The sequence below is a fragment of the Phyllobates terribilis genome, unplaced genomic scaffold, assembly GCF_046119375.1.
Source record: "Phyllobates terribilis strain yellow unplaced genomic scaffold, ASM4611937v1 Scaffold_3__8_contigs__length_932513732, whole genome shotgun sequence".
NCBI classification, from domain to species: domain Eukaryota; kingdom Metazoa; phylum Chordata; class Amphibia; order Anura; family Dendrobatidae; genus Phyllobates; species Phyllobates terribilis.
Window position 1 is genome coordinate 55,478,038 of NW_027362763.1, and position 17,845 is coordinate 55,495,882.

Genomic DNA, 17,845 nt, shown 5'->3' on the forward strand with positions numbered 1-17,845 from the left:
AGTTGATGCAAAAATAAAGATTATTATTATTATAATAATGATGCATACCATTAGGACATAATATTCAATGTATGTACGTGTATTATGCAAAAATGTGAACAAAATGGTTTGCACATCGTATTGGCTCCACGTTTACACACTGAGGTAAGAACTAAGCCTTTAAAAGGATTGTCAGATCTGAATAACCACTTCTCCAAATAACCACTCATTGGCAGTCTGCTGATCAGGTCCAGAAGGTGAAACCTGGTGGCGTCCTTTCTTGGTGACATGCCACGTGACTGCTATGAGCATCATGGTGGAAGGGGAACTGGCAATAAACTGTTAGTCCCCACAAGGGGGGAGACCCATTCTTACTTTTGTACAGAGCCCTATGAGTCTATACTTCTGCAGGAAATCAGCTGCTATGATTAGGGCAAGCAGCAGGAGCCTGACCAATTCTGGTATTACATTGTGCCCAATCAAATGTGTGGGTAACTATGTAAAGATTACGCCACGTGGGCGAATAGGGGGAGGTGTAGAGCATTCACCCTAATAGAGATAACCCCATTATAGTTATAGCCGTAAAGAAAAAAGTCAAAGTGGTGACAGGACTGAAAACTTTAATTTTGTAAATGGCTGAAAATATCATTTAAGTTGTTTAGAAAAAAAAAAGGTAAAATTCACCGATCCGACATCCTCATGCATTTCTCAGTGAAGGCCATGTTCATTAATCTATCTCAAGAAAATGACAAAGCCTGAATAAATGTTAGAAAGCTGGTGCTAAAGCATTGATAAATATCTGCAAGTAGAGGCAGACTTATGTAGGTTTTTCAATTTTGTGTAATTTTCTAATGTATTATCCAGTCTTTTCAAGATATCCGTTTCCTGTCAGTAAAAGGCACCTTTCTCCTTTGCATTGTCCTGACCATGTTTTTTTTTTCTGAAACCATAGAGAGCTGTGATACACTGCAAACCTTGTGGGTTTCTCTCAACAGCAAGAGGTGATCTAATTGAAGTCTATGGGAAAGTTGTTTTATTTCTTTAAACAGCCCCTTAAACCAGCAGAACACAACGTAACATATCTCTGATAATAAATGATACCTGGTTCACAGCAGCATTGGTAGATTAGTTCCCCTTTGTCGAGTCGCCCTCTTCACAGTCGTTCCTCTCCAGCTACGTAATTCTTGGCCCATTCTGAAGGAAAATGCGATAGAATGGATTCATCCACAGTATCCAAAGCAGAACCCGTCAACGAGCCCCTGTCAGGATCCGGTGACGCACCCTGGTTCTGTTGCTTGACATCTTTGCTGATCCACACGAAAAAAGGAATCTGATTCGTTTTGAGTGGTCACTTTGGAACGGATTATGATGACCGCAAAGCAGATTACTGAGAGAGACATCTGTAGGGAGGATAATTAACTAATAGGGTTACTGAGACCATTTGCTCCATGTACTCAGAGACTGACTGTCGAATACTTACATGGTGATTTTCTGTTTTGTTAATCATTTATTTTTATTCCTGTATACATTATGCTATCTCCAATAAGTGTAGCCCTGTGCGCTGTGAGTACAGGATCAGTAATGTAATGTATGTACACAGTGACTGCACCAGCAGACTAGTGAGTGCAGCTCTGGAGTATAATACAGGATGTAACTCAGGATCAGTAATGTAATGTATGTACACAGTGACTGCACCAGCAGAATAGTGAGTGCAGCTCTGGAGTATAATACAGGATGTAACTCAGGATCAGTAATGTAATGTATGTACACAGTGACTGCACCAGCAGAATAGTGAGTGCAGCTCTGGAGTATAATACAGGATGTAACTCAGGATCAGTAATGTAATGTATGTACACAGTGACTGCACCAGCAGACTAGTGAGTGCAGCTCTGGAGTATAGTACAGGAGGTAACTCAGGATCAGTAGAGGATCAGTAATGTAATGTATGTACACAGTGACTGCACCAGCAGAATAGTGAGTGCAGCTCTGGAGTATAATATAGGATGTAACTCAGGATCAGTACAGGATCAGTAATGTAATGTATGTACACAGTGACTGCACCAGCAGAATAGTGAGTGCAGCTCTGGAGTATAATACAGGATGTAACTCAGGATCAGTACAGGATCAGTAATGTAATGTATGTACACAGTGACTGCACCAGCAGAATAGTGAGTGCAGCTCTGGAGTATAATACAGGAGGTAACTCAGGATCAGTACAGGATCAGTAATGTAATGTATGTACACAGTGACTGCACCAGCAAAATAGTGAGTGCAGCTCTGGAGTATAATGCAGGATGTAACTCAGGATCAGTAATGTAATGCATGTACACAGTGACTGCACCAGCAGAATAGTGAGTGCAGCTCTGGAGTATAATACAGGATGTAACTCAGGATCAGTACAGGATCAGTAATGTGATGTACACTACCGTTCAAAAGTTTTGGGTCATCCAGACAATTTTGTGTTTTCCATGTAAACTCACACTTTTATTTATCAAATGAGTTGCAAAATGATTAGAAAATATAGTCCAGACATTGACAAGGTTAGAAATAATGATTTTTATTTGAAACAATAATTTTCTCCTACAAACTTTGCTTTCGTCACAGAATGCTCCTTTGCAGCAATTCCAGCATTGCAGACCTTTGGCATTCTAGTTGTTAATTTGCTGAGGTTATCTTGAGACATTTCCCCCCATGCTTCCTGAAGCCCCTCCACAAGTTGGATTGGCTTGATGGGCATTTTTTGCGCACCATACGGTCAAGCTGCTCTCACAACAGCTCAATGGGGTTGAGATCTGATGACTGCGATGGCCACTCCATGACATTGGTATTGTCGATGATCCGTTTAACCAAACCATCTAATATTAATACCCATCTCCCCATGAAACTCTTTTACTTAACTAAAATAAGACCAAAACACCATATACTTTGGGAAAAACTGGCCACAGCAGCCTATATTTAAACAAAATTACATAGATAAGTAATTAAATTAACACACAATGGTAGGAGGGTCCTTGAAGCTCCAAAGATCTGGTGATTAACATAAACCAACAATTAACACCAACTTGCCCCCAGCCGATACCCACTGGCTCGAGAGCACCACAACCCAACATGGGTTCCAAAAATTACTTCCAGTTCCCGGGCTCCGACATTCCCTGCCGTGAGACCCCCAAAACCAGATCAGCAACCAATTAAGGAATCCATACCCAAATGGACCCCTTATACCAATTTAAAACTAACTTCAAGGACCCCCAACCGCCACAACGAGGGCGCTTTGAATATCTCAAATGCCCGAGACCCCCCCCGAACGAAAAGCTATGGCCCTCTCAATGCCCTCTTGCAACCCCAAAGCCCACATGTCAATACCTACTGCGTTCAAATGCACACCATCTGCCAACCAAAATTCACCCTCTCCTTTCTCTAACTCAAAGTGCCGTACAGCAATCCCCCCATTCCTAGTAACAAAACTAGAGACTGCCCTATTAACTTTAATCCTGGCTTTATTGATTTTCTCCACTGACCTAGCCCTACGCCAACATCTTCGAGGAACAATCTCCGACCAAACAATAAACAAGCCTGAAAATGCCACCCACAAATGCAACAAATCATTTTTAACATCCCTTATCAACTCTCTAAAAGGGCATGAACCTAGGTCGTTCCCCCCCCACGTGCAACACCAAAATGTCAGGTGACCTATCTAAACGCGCACTGTGATGTACCTCCTGCAGCACTCTGGACCAACTCATGCCTCTAAAGCCCAACCACCTAATCACAGCTGTTTCTCTGTCAAAACCGAGCTGCCTTCCTGCAGGCCTTATATCCGCCCTCAGTGCTTCCCAGTGCACGTAGGAGTGTCCCAGAATCCATACCAATGCGGAATTGGAACCTGCAGAAAATACAAACAAACTTGAACAACTCTCGCAATAACAACACCTGCCGTAAATCAAACATTAAAGTTGTATTTCACCCTGAGCCTGAGGTCTGATATAACTCCGATAACGCCTCGATTCCCAACGCCCAATGCGCTGTATAGTCTCCCCACTAAGACCACCCGCAGCCGCTTCTGTTGCTGCTCCAATCCGAAACTAGTGGGACCCAAAACAGGATGCATCTAACCCTAATGAATTTAAACACTTCCTAAATACCGCTATGAACTGATATCTGGACAATAAGGAACCGTCCTCATGACACAATAACGGACCACCCTGCTTTGGTTCGGCCTCCCTAAACAGCTGCAAGCATCTTAGCGGACACATAATGGAATTCCCAATTGCTCTCAAAACTACACGCCTCCCTTTACCCAACTGGTCCGTTTTAGATTTCCTGATCCAAAATTCCACACCTCCTGAGGTGCCAATCACATCTGCTGACAAAAGCCCCCCGCCCACTGACCTGCTGGGTGACACGATCTCACCCAACCTCAACGCTCCAAAGAAGGCCAGGGAGAAGGCCAATCTAAAAAGACAGATTTCAAACCCGGAGCAACACACAGAAGGTAACACCCCCCCAATCTTTTCCAAAATGCCAAATGAAACCGGTCTCCTGGAGTCCACTTGCCCTTTACCTTTCCGAAACCCCTTCAAAGCCTGTTTGATCAAAAAACTTTTTGTCAAATCTCTCTGACCATGAAACTTGAAACCAAAAGCCAAAGCCGCCATAGTCCGAGAGATTTTTGCTAACGACCAACCCTCCCCAGCCCCTTGACTAATCCATGACAATAGTGCGCCTAACTGATCGTCATCCTGAGCCATAAGCCCGACTGTATTAAGCAACCGATCTTCCCATAAATGCCAAATAGACTTATATGCTTCCCAAGTTCCCCCCGCCAACGATGACCTAATCAGCGACTCAGCGGCCCGCATACCACCTTCCAAAGCTCTGGAGGGCACTCCAGCCCCTTATCTGCCGCCTCTGGTGCCAACTGCCGGAAGCGCTCCCACTGAAAACGAGAAAGTGAGTCAGCAATGGCATTCTGTGAGACGCTGTCACATAATCATTCATGGAAAGGCAAGTCTGCACTAACTGTCGTAGAACCCTAATCACTGGAGGTGAAGATGCTGTAATGTTATTAATTGCAAACACAACCCCCATGTTGTCGCAATTAAACCTCACCCTCTTATTTTGCAGTTCCCCCTTCCACAAATATATTGCCACCAAAATGGGAAAAATCTCTAATAGGGCTATGTTCTTTACCAATCCTGATGTTACCCACTCCTTAGGCCAACTGGATGCGCACCATCGACCACTAAAGTACACCCCAAAACCTGAACTTCCCGCCGCATCCGTGTACAACTCCAAAGCACAGTTGTCCTGTACTTCCTCCATGAGCAATGAGCGTCCATTATATTGCTCCAAAAATTTCTCCCACACTACCAAATCGACTCTGTGTTCAGCTGACAAACGCATGTAATCATGCGGCAATTTTAGACCCGCCGTAGCACTGGCTAACCGGCGAGAAAAAATTCTCCCCATAGGAATAATGCGACATGCAAAATTAAGTTTCCCAAGAAGAGACTGCATTTCTCTCAAAGTCATCTTCTTTAACTTCCTAGCCCGTGCGACCTCTTCCTTCAAAGCCTTCACTTTCTCCTCAGGCAACCTAAATTCCCAATTCACTGAATCAATTACAATTCCTAAAAAACAAATGGTGGTAGTTGGACCTTCGGTCTTTTCTGGAGCCAAAGGCACTCCGAAACGCTCTGCTACCCACTGAGTCGCTCTCAGCAAAATTTCACAACATGAAGAATCGCCCGAACCGATGCACAGAAAATCATCCAGGTAATGTATAATGGATTCGAGCCCTGTCACATCCTGTACGACCCATTCCAAAAATGTGCTGAAAGCCTCAAACAAGGAGCAGGATAAAGAACATCCCATGGGCAAACATCTATCTGCGAAAAACTCGCCCTCCCAGTAACAACCCAACAACCTAACACTTTCAGGATGAACGGGCAACAACCGAAACGCTGATTCCACATCCGTCTTAGCCAGCAATGCCCCTTTACCACACTGTCTGACCCACCGATCCGCCTCATCAAATGATGTATAAACCACGGAACATAGTTCCGGATCAATCTCATCGTTCACTGACTTTCCCCGCGGATAGGAAAGATGGTGAATGAGCCTAAACTTATTAGGCTCCTTTTTGGGCACCACCCCCAATGGCGATACTACTAAATTCGAAAAAGGAGGATCGGAAAACGGACCCGCCATACGCCCCAAAGCTACCTCCTTTTGTAACTTAGCAGAAACCACCTCCGCATATTGATCTGCTGATCTAAGATTTTTCAACACCCGGGGAATCTCGAATGGAGGTGGAGGAATTTTAAAACCGTTAGCAAAACCTGATACTAACACTGCAGCTTTTTCCCTATCGGGAAACCTACTTAGATAAGGGAGCATCGCGGTTAGTTTCACCGGCGTCTCCCCCTTGGGAATTGTTGGCCCCTGGCTTAGCCTTCTTTTTGAAACAGCTGGCAGCACCGTGTGATGATCCACTGCAGTGCGAGCAAAGATGCTTGAACCTGCAGTTAGCCCCAAATTTGCACTGGCCTTCGTTGAACTGCCAGCATAAACCCGGTTTCTGCGTTCCCGCTTGCCCTGACGTGCCTCCACTCCCCTGCGTACTTGATTGACCCCCGGAATGGCCGGCAAAACCGGCCCCTCCATGAAAGGAATGGCCGGCAAAACCGGCCCCTCCATGAAAGGAATGCCCTAATCTAGAAGGAGCCATCACCCGTAACCAAAGGCCAATGTCCTTCTGATCCCATCTTATGGCAGGACGAATAGCTTTCCTCTGACGAAATTGCTCATCATAACGAAGCCATGCTTGTCCCCCATAAGTTCTGTGAGCCTCCCCAATAGCATCCATATAGCAAAACAAGGGAGAGCAATTCTCCGGTGCTTTTTCACCTATTACGCTCGCCAAAATGGCGAATGCCTGCAGCCAATTAGTAAAAGTCTGCGGGATTAAGCGCCATCTTTTCTTTTCCTCCTCCTCCTTCTTACTATCATCCTTCTTACTTTTTTCCAGATTAAATTTCACCAGAGGCAAAAGAGAAAAAATTTCGACGTATTCATCTTTCCAAATTTTTTCCCTCACCTCCTTCTTGAGGTGTGCACCCAATGGACCCTCAAAACACACGTAAACCTCGCCGTGAGACCTATCATCCAAATGAATTCTACACTCTTTTTCTTTCTCTGTCTGGACTGACACCGAAACGGGCTCAGGCAATTGGCTCGCGCCCCCAAATCTATTACCTAAGCTATTCAGCCCGCCCCATTGCGGGCTCACCCATGCGGCTAAATGGCCCGAAACAGCACTACTACCCCTTTCCAAACGCAACAATAACTCCCTCACATTTGCTAAAACCTCACTCACACTCTCCCCAACCTGTTCCTGACTTTTACCCCCAGCCACTGCCCCCCGATTAGCACTTAAAACTGGGGATAAAAAATTCTGGGATAACGAACAAGACATAGAACCCAACTCACCGGGCTGCGGAGGAGCTGTGATCCCCCCAGCCGATAATCCCGACTCCAGCCGTCCATCCCGACTTCCGATTCTTCCCGTTGGACCCTCTACCTCTTGAGGCCCGAGCACCACCGATGCACTGGATCCCGGCGATGCAGCCCTGTAAGGCCGAAAGTTACTGACATGCACTGGAGTTGAAGAAGGACCAAAGGGTTGTGTATGTGGGGACATATTAATATCACCCGACCCCCTGTCCGCTCTGCCCACTGCCCGCAAGGTCTGTGTATTGGCATCCGGTCCTGAATTTAACGCTGTCCAGCGACCATCTGTAAGGGCCGGTAACAACACTTGCCTGTTATCACCGCCCGATTGCTGCCCATCGTGGATAATCCTGCTGTCAACTGTGTCTGAGGAGGCGGGCCGCCCGACCGGAGCATCGCCGATGCGACCCCCCGTGACGTCACTGGTGTTGCGAGGACTGGCGCGTGTAGGCCCCTGCCCGAGCGCAGGCTGCGGCCTACTAACCGCCGCATGACACGTGCTGGCAAGCGGATTCCTCCCAGACCGGGGCCTGCTGCTGCGCTTCCTAACCGGCACCCGGCCTGGAGGGTCCCCGGAGGGGCTCCTGCGCCTGCGCTGTGTCTGGGGAGCTAAATCAGGCGACAGCCTGGCAGGAGGCCGCGCCCGATGGGAACGCCGCTCAGGCTGCGCTGACACAGCCACCGTCCCCGCTCCCCTTCCAACGATCGCCGCTATCTGCTCTTCCAGCCAGCCCGCAGGGTGCGACTCTGCAGCTGCCCTCAGGGACTCAAACAGCTGCGCAGTGGACGCCATGAGGTACGCAGCACGATGTGGGGGAGACAACTCACCACCCTTGTGAGCGGGAAAATGTGACGCCCCTCCCCTCCCTGGCACTTAAACCCCCCATTAAACCCCTCCCAATGCTAATAGCCTTAGCCACTCCCTCCAACCCATTGTCATGCAGGCCTGCGTCCAAGCCTGCGGGGGAGGGGGCGGCTGTACTCCGGCCTGTCCTTTACAGATAGAATACCAGCCACCTGCTTCTTCCCTAAATAGTTCATGCATAATTTGGAGGTGTGCTTTGAGTCATTGTCCTGTTGTAGGATGAAATTGGCTCCAATCAAGCGCTGTCCACAGGGTATGGCATGGCGTTGCAAAATGGAGTGATAGCCTTCCTTATTCAAAATCCCATTTACCTTGTACAAATCTCCCACTTTACCAGCACCAAAGCAACCCCAGACCATCACATTACCTATTACCTCCACCATGCTTGACAGATGGCGTCAGGCACTCTTCCAGCATCTTTTCAGTTGCTCTGCGTCTCACAAATGTTCTTCTGTGTGATCCAAACACCTCAAACTTTGATTCTTCTGTCCATAAAACTTTTTTCCAATCTTCCTCTGTCCAATGTCTGTGTTCTTTTGCCCATAGGGCTTTTTCTTTGCCACTTTGCCCTGAAGGCCAGCATCCCGGAGTCGCCTCTTCACTGTAGATGTTGACACTGACATTTTGCGTGTACTATTTAATGAAGCTGCCAGTTGAGTAGCTGTGAGGAGTCGATTTCTCACACTAGAGACTCTAATGTACTAGTCTTGTTGCTCAGTTGTGCAGCGGGGCCTCCCACTTCTCTTTCTACTCTGGTTAGAGGCTGTTTGTGCTCTCCTCTGAAGGGAGTAGTACACACCGTTGTAGGAAATCTTCAGTTTCTTGGCAAGTTCTCGCATGGAATAGCCTTCATTTCTAAGAACAAGAATAGACTGTCGAGTTTCACTTGAAAGTTCTCTTTTTCTGGCCATTTTGAGAGTTTCATAGAACAAACAAATGTAATGCTCCAGATTCTCAACTAGCTCAAAGGAAGGTCAATTTTATAGCTTCTCAAATCAGCCAAACCATTTTCAGCTGGGCTAACATACTTGTGCAAGGGTTTTCTAGGATTTTCTAAATATCCATTAGCCTTCTTACACAGGTAGCAAACACAATGTACCATTAAAACACTGGGGTGGTGGTTGTTGGAAATGGGCCTCTATACACCTATGTAGATATTGCAATAAAAACAAGACGTTTGCAGCTAGAATAGTCACTTACCACATTAACAATGTATAGAGTGTATTTCTGATTCATTTAATGTTAGCTTCATTGAAAAAAAATGTGCTTTTCTTTCAAAAATAATGAAATTTCTAAATGACCCCAAACTTTTGAACGGTAGTGTATATACACAGTGACTGCACCAGCAGAATAGTGAGTGCAGCTCTGGAGTATAATATAGGATGTAACTCAGGATCAGTGCAGGATAAGTAATGTAATATATGTACACAGTGACTGCACCAGCAGAATAGTGAGTGCAGCTCTGGAGTATAATACAGGATGTAACTCAGGATCAGTGCAGGATAAGTAATGTAATATATGTACACAGTGACTGCATCAGCAGAATAGTGAGTGCAGCTCTGGAGTATAATACAGGATGTAACTCAGGATCAGTATAGGATCAGTAATGTATGTACACAGTGACTGCACCAGCAGAATAGTGAGTGCAGCTCTGGAGTATAATACAGGATGTAACTCAGGATCAGTGCAGGATAAGTAATGTAATATATGTACACAGTGACTGCACCAGCAGAATAGTGAGTGCAGCTCTGGAGTATAATACAGGATGTAACTCAGGATCAGTAATGTAATGTATGTACACAGTGACTGCACCAGCAGAATAGTGAGTGCAGCTCTGGAGTATAATACAGGATGTAACTCAGGATCAGTAATGTAATGTATGTACACAGTGACGGCACCAGGAGAATAGTGAGTGCAGCTCTGGAGTATAATACAGGATGTAACTCAGGATCAGTACAGGATCAGTAATGTAATGTATGTACACAGTGACTGCACCAGCAGAATAGTGAGTGCAGCTCTGGAGTATAATACAGGATGTAACTCAGGATCAGTGTAGGATAACAAATTTCAGGAGCAGATAAAGCTACAGGACTCCATAAATTTTCCATTTTTACCCAAGAACTACACTTTGTGTGAGTCACTGATTACCCCTAATGTAAGTCTAGTTGCTATTAAGCTTTATGGTGAGAGATAACAGGGATAATTGATGTCACTTCTCTCAGGTTAGTATGTGATTTTGTGTAATCCTATAAATATGCAGTCTCTAACCATTGTACCCTGAATGGTGCAGATTGACTGATCGTTAGATGATGGACTTGTGACGGCTTGCTATCCTGACTCAGCAGAGAGGAGACTATGTTCTATGTTCTGTCAGAAGAAGAAAAAGTATTGTAGTAACTCCAGGCATAAAAGAAAACTATAGGGCTCACAGTCACCAGGCACCATGAAAAGGGCAAAAAAAATCAACAAAACAATCCTTTCATTTTGAAGTTTTAGTGCAAACCATATGGTAAAAATCTATGGAGCATGCTATGCCAGTATCATTAAGATGACCGCTCTTGTTGATCACTTAATGTTAATGTTCAGGTCCAAAATTCAGTGCTGATTTATTATCTTCAGTGATATCGCAGCATAGTTTTCTACTAAATGAAAAAAATCAGCCACCACTAGGGGGACGTCCGGAGCTTATTTCATACATTGCTATTATTGTGGTCCTATCAAATAGACCAGATACAATTTCAGATCTACAGGTCCAGGAGCATTTGGGAAGCAGTGACCATAATATGGTAAGTTTCAATGTAATATTCAATAAAACATTTAAAAAGGGGAAATGCAGAAACCTGGAACTTTAGGAAAGCTTCAACAAATTAAGGACAAAGAGTTTAATCGTGTAGAATGGAATCACATCCTGGTAACTGGGGATACCGAACATAAATGGGGCATGTTTAAGGATATAGTACTAGAATCCTGTAAAAAACTTATACCATCTGGTAATAAAATGTCCAGGAATAAAAAGAAACCATTATGCATAAATAAGACAGTACAAAATAAAATAAGACAAAAACAAAGGGCATTCAAAACCTTGAAGGCCAAGAATACAGAAATAGCATTTCAGGAGTAAAAAGATCTCAATAAGAAATGTAAAAAAGAAATCCTGCTAGGAAATTTACACACGTGGTCAAAATTGTTGGCACCCCTCGTTTAATGAAAGAAAAACCCACGATGGTCACAGAAAAAACTTGAATCTGACAAAAGTAATAATAAATTAAAAATCTATGAAAATGAACAAATGACAGTCAGACATTGCTTTTCTGCTTCCACAGGATTTTTTAAAAAAAATTAAACTCATGAAATCGGCCCGGACAGAAATGATGGTTCTTCTTAACTTAATATTTTGTTGAACCTTTTGAGGCAATCACTGCAAATCAGACGATTCCTGTAACTGTCAATGAGACTTCTGCACCTCTCGACAGGTATTTTGGCCGACTCCTCATGAGCAAACTGCTCCAGCTGTCTCGTGTGTGAAGGTTGCCTTTTCCATGTTTCAGCTCTTTCCAAAGATGCTCAATAGGATTTAGGTCAGGGCTCATAGAAGCCACTTCAGAATAGTCCAATGCTTTCCTCTTAGCCATTCTTGGGTGTTTTTAGCTGTGTGTTTTGGGTCATTATCCTGTTGCAAGACCCATGACCTGCGACTGAGACCAAGACACTGGGCAGCACATTTCTCTCTAGAATCCCTTGATAGTCTTGAGATTTCATTGTACCCTGCACAGATTCAAGACACCCTGTGCCAAATGCAGCAAAGCAGCCCCAGAATATAACAGAGCTTCCTCCATGTTTCACAGTAGGGACAGTGTTCTTTTCTTGATATGCTTCATTTTTCCGTCTGTGAACATAGAGCTGATGTGCCTTGCCAAAAACTTCTATTCTTGTCTCATCTATCCATAGGACATTCTCCCAGAAGCTTTGTGGCTTGTCAACATGTAGTTTGGCAAATTCCAGTCTGGCTTTTTTATGATTTTTTTCAACAATGGTGTTCTCCTTGGTCGTCTCCCATGAAGTCCACTTTGGATCAAACAAAGACGGATGGTGCGATCTGACACTGATGTTCCTTGACCTTGAAGTTCACCTTTAATCTCTTTAGAAGTTATCCTGGGCTCTTTTGTTATCACTTGTATTATCCGTCTCTTTGATTTGTCATCAATTTTTCTCCTGCGGCCACATCCAGGGAGGTTGGCTACAGTCCCATGGATCTTACATTTCTGAATAATATGTGTAACTGTAGTCACAGGAACATCAAGCTGCTTGGAGATGGTCTTATAACCTTTACCCTTAACATGCTTGTCTATAATTTTCTTTCTAATCTCCTGAGACAACTCTTTCCTTTGCTTCCTCTAGTTGTTGAGTGTGGTACACGCCATATCACCAAACAGAACAGTGAGTATCTGTAGCCCTATATACAGGCCCACTGACTGATTACAAGATTGTAGACACCTGTTATGCTAATTAGTGGATGACTACCTCTTGAAGCTCATCAAGAGAATGCCAAGAGTGTGCAAAGCAGTCATCAAAGCAAAAGGTGGCTACTTTGAAGAACCTAGAATATAAGACATATTTCCTCTTGTTTCACACTTTTTTGTTAAGTATATAATTCCACATGTGTTAATTCATAGTTTTGATGCCTTCAGTGTGAATGTACAATTTTCATAGTCATGAAAATACAGAAAAATCTTTAAATGAGAAGGTGTGTCCAAACTTTTGGTATGTACTGTATTTCATGAGTTTAATTTTTTTTTAAATTCTGTGGAAGCAGGGTTGAAAAACAATGTCTGACTTTCATTTGTTAATTTTCATAGATTTTTAATTTATTATTACTTTTGTCAGAATCAAGTTATTTCTGTGACCATTGTGGGTTTTTCTTTCATTAAACGAGGGGTACCAACAATTTTGACCACGTGTGTATCTACAGAGAAACAAATACACTGTGTTCCAAATTATTATGCAAATAATATTTTCTCAGATTTTCCCAAATTACCTATATGAATTGCAGTCATTGTAATTTTCCAGTCAAATAACTATTAGAGTACAATTGAAAGGTTTTTGTACAAACTGCCTATGATAACAGGATATTTTTAAAAAAATAAAACACTCAAACTGCACTCAAAATGCATGTTCCAAATTATTATGCACAGCAGAGTTTTCAACCTTTTCATTTTAATAAAGAACAAAAAAATGGTCATTTTTGAAATTATAAGCATTAGCAGGTTATTAGAAACTGAAATCAAACAGTTTTCAACTCAAAACTTTATTCTAGGTGATGTTACATTTGCACATAGGACCCCTTGTTCGAAAGGAGCTTCTGAACTCTCTCGTCCATTGAATTTGTCAGGTTTTGGATGGTTTCTGCTTCCAATTGTTTTGCATGAGGACAGAATACCCTCCCAGAGCTGTTGCTTAGATGTGAACTGCCTCCCGCCATCATAGACACTCCTTTTGATGATGCTCCAGAGGTTCTCAATGGGGTTGAGGTCAGGGGAGCATGGGTGCCACACCATAAGTTTGTCCCCTTTTATGCCCATAGAAGCCAGAGATGCAGATGTGTTATGTGCAGCATGAGACGGGGCATTATCATGCATGAAAATGATCTTGCTGCGGAATTCATGGTTCTTCTTCTTGAACCATGGAAGGAAGTGCTGCTTGAGAAACTCAACATACATTATGGAGTTCATCTTTACCCCTTCAGGGATCCTAAAAGGGCCGACAATCTCTCTCCCCATGATTCCAGCCCAAAACATTACTCCACCTCCTCCTTGCTAGCGCCGTAGCCGTGTTTGCATGGGGTGTCCATCAACCACCCATCCTCCACTCCATCCATCTGGACCATCGAGATCATTTCATGCATGATAATGCCCCGTCTCATGCTGCACATAACACATCTGCATCTCTGGCTGCTATGGGCATAAAAGGGGACAAACTTATGGTGTGGCACCCATGCTCCCCTGACAGTTTCTGTTTGATTTTCCTGCTAATGCTTAGAATTTCAAAAATGACCATTTTTTTGTTCTTTATTAAAATGAATAGGTTGAAAACTCTGCTGTGCATAATAATTTGGAACATGCATTTTGAGTGCAGTTTGAGTTTTTTATTTTTTTAAAAATATACTGTTATCATAGGCAGTTTGTACAAAAACCTTTCAATTGTACTCTAATAGTTATTTGACTGGAAAATTACAATGACTGCAATTCATACAGGTAATTTGGGAAAATCTGAGAAAATATTATTTGCATAATAATTTGGAACACAGTATAGCCAGTGACATTAAAATAAATACCCAAAATTTTAGAAATATATTAATACCAAAAAGAAAAAAAACGGATGGCATCGGCCCCTTAAAAGATGATAATAACCATATAACTATAGAGGACAAAGAAAAGGCTGAGATATTAAACAGGAACTTTTCATCCATGTTCACCAATAAACCGTCTGTTTCAGGGATTTTTCACCAAGGCAAAAATCAAAGTTCTCCACCTGATATAACTAGTTTAACACAAGAAGTAGTACGCCTGCGTCTGAGCAAATTAAACATTGACACATCCCCCGGCCCAGATGGCATTCATCCACAGATATTGACAGAGCTGAGCTCAGTAATTGAGAGACTGCAGTATCTCATCTTCTTAGGCTCTCTTGTAACAGTGCCACAGGACTGGAGGATGGCTGATGTGTCCCGATATGTAAGAAGGGTAAGTGTAGCGCCGGCGTGTCTGCACATTCCCTGCCTCCCCCAGCAGAGACGCCGACTTACTCACTGCGGCGGCCTTCGCCCCCCTCCTCCTTCTCCTGCTGCTGTCGCCCTGGGTCTGCGCATGACTCGCAGATCTCAGGGCACTGTGCTTAGGGCGCGCACGCTCCTCCCCTCTTAAAGGGACAGCACGCGCCATCCTAAAGTTTCCCCAGCCAATGGCTGGGAGACACTTATTATTTAAGACACCTCCACCTATTGGGAGGTGCCTGAGCAATGTTGTTAATCTGCTTCTTGCACGCTTGTAAGTTTTTAGGCCCCCAGTTCGTTAGTACCTGTCTGTAACTGCTTGTTCCTGTCTTTTTCCTGCCGGTCCTTGCTTGTGCCTTCCAGCTGTACCTGCCTGCACCCACCTGTATACCAGCCGTTCCTGCCAACACATGCCTGTGCGCACCTGTGTACCAGCCGGACCCACCTTTACCTGCCTTTGCCCACCTGTATACCAGCCACACCCGCCTGTGCCCACCTGTGTACCAGCCGTGCCCGCTTGCACCTGCCTGTGCCCACCTTTTTACCAGTCGCACCTGCCTGCATTTGCCAGTACCTGCCTGTCTACCAGCCGTGTCCGCCAGCACCTGCCCCTCCTGGGTTCCTGTCGTTCCTGCCCGTACCAGCTAAACTTTCCTTTCTTGGCCGTTCAGCCTACTGTCCCTTGATGGCCACCTGCCGTGCATCAGAGGTCAGTCTTGGTGTAGCACCTAGTCACGCCCCTCCAGGCTCTCCTCGGGTCACAGCACCGTTGGTTCCACCACTGCCATTACAGTAAGAAGGTGGATCCAGGCAACTGCCACCCTGTAAGTCTGACATTAGTAGTCTGAAAAGGTTTTGAGGGCATTATAAGAGATGACCTGAAGAGATATATTGCAGAGAATAATATAATAAATGATAATCAGCACGGATTCATGAAGGATAAGTTGTGTCTAACCAACATGTTGGGTTTCTATGGGGAGGTAAGTGCAAATCTGGATGTTGGTAATGCGACTGATGTCATTTATCTGGATTTTGCAAAGGCATTTGATACTGTACCACATAACAGCCTTATACTGAAGCTACAGAAGCAAGGACTTGGGGGAACTATATGCAGAAGGGTAATGAACTGGATAAAAGACAGGAAACAAAGAGTCGTTATAAATGGTACATTCTCTAAATGGGATACAGACAGCAGTGGGGTACCGCAAGGATCAGTACTGGGATCAGTGGGGTACCGCAAGGATCAGTACTGGGATCAGTGGGGTACTGCAGGGATCAGTACTGGGATCAGTGGGGTACCGCAGGGATCAGTAGTGGGAGCAGTGGGGACTGCAGGGATCTGTACCTGGAGCAGTGAGGACCGCAGGGATCTGTACTGGGAGCAGCGGGGACCACAGGGATCTGTACTGGGAGCAGCGGGGACCGCAGGGATCTGTACTGGGAGCAGCGGGGACCGCAGGGCTCTGTACTGGGAGCAGCGGGGACCGCAGGGATCTGTACTGGGAGCAGCGGGGACCACAGGGATCTGTACTGGGAGCAGCGGGGACCGCAGGGATCTGTACTGGGAGCAGCGGGGACTGCAGGGATCTGTACTGGGAGCAGCGGGGACCGCAGGGATCTGTACTGGGAGCAGCGGGGACCTCAGGGCTCTGTACTGGGAGCAGTGGCGACCACAGGGCTCTGTGCTGGGACTGATTCTTTTTGACCTGGAGAGTAAAGTGTCAGTCTTTGCTGATGACACCAAACTATGTAAGATATTAAAAACTGACCTTTGACATTACAATATTGCAAAACGATCTGGACAAGATGTCTGAATGGGCAAACACTTGGCAAATGAGGTTTAATATTGATAAATGTAGAGTAATGCACCGAGGACGGAGTAATCCTATTACTGCATATACATTAGATGGGAGTATACTCAGGACTACAGAACAGGAGAAGGACTTGGGTATTCTGGTTACAAGTAAGCTGAGCAGCAGTACTCAAAGTCAGGCAGCAGCCGCAAAAGCAAACAAGATTTTAGTGTGTATAAAAAGAGAGATAAAATCCTGCGATAACAAAATATTGTTTGAACTTTAGCCTGCTAAAAAAGAAAATTGGCACGCACGAGTGGCAGCGACAGGAGAATGGCGATGTGTTCTTTGCTTTTACTTTGTTTCCTGAACTTCAGGAACACAATACCATATAGTGGAGAGTAGTGAATGATGTCTGCTTCTGAAGCATGCAGCCGCTGTATAGTCAGCAATGATCTACTTTTGAGTTGTGCTAAACATCATTGCACAGCTAAGAAAAAAGACGGATTTTGGTAAGACCTTACCTGTAAAATCCTTTTCAGCGAAGGAAGGAAGGGAGACACAGTCATTACTAGTGGGTAGGCGGAGCCCACATAGGATAGAACACCTCAGATTAAAAAAGAGTGTTGTCCGGCCCCTCCAGCTTGGGCTCCTCCTACTCCAGCTCTCCAGTCCGTACACAAGCTAAGGAAGAGCAAATATCACCAGCGGAGCAACACAACCCCTTCTGAAGAACTTCAGAGAAAAAACAAGAGACAGGTTATGCATATAACAGAAAAACCACACAGTCCCAGGTACTACTCACTGGACCTGACCACGCGATGAGCTGGCAATGCTGGAACAGAGCCTTAGCGCGCCGACCTCAGCCCAGATAATCGCTATCAGAGAAGGGTCACGCTGCATCTGAAAACACAACAACACACTTCT

General features: G+C 44.7%; 1 protein-coding gene across 2 annotated transcripts in view; it reads right to left on the bottom strand.

The window, feature by feature from the left end:
- RP1L1 (RP1 like 1) overlaps nt 1–17,582 on the bottom strand; it is a 69,304-nt gene extending 51,722 nt beyond the window's left edge. Inside the window, exons 1-2 of one of the 2 annotated variants that reach the window (XM_073673885.1) lie at nt 17,443–17,552; nt 1,081–1,379 (exon numbers count right to left, since the gene is read on the bottom strand). The gene's annotated coding sequence lies outside the window, so the exon portion shown is untranslated. Of the gene's footprint in view, nt 1–1,080; nt 1,380–17,442 lie in introns of both variants that reach the window. The other variant, XM_073673886.1, reaches the window with a different exon arrangement.
- Between the last annotated feature and the right edge of the window lie 263 nt (nt 17,583–17,845).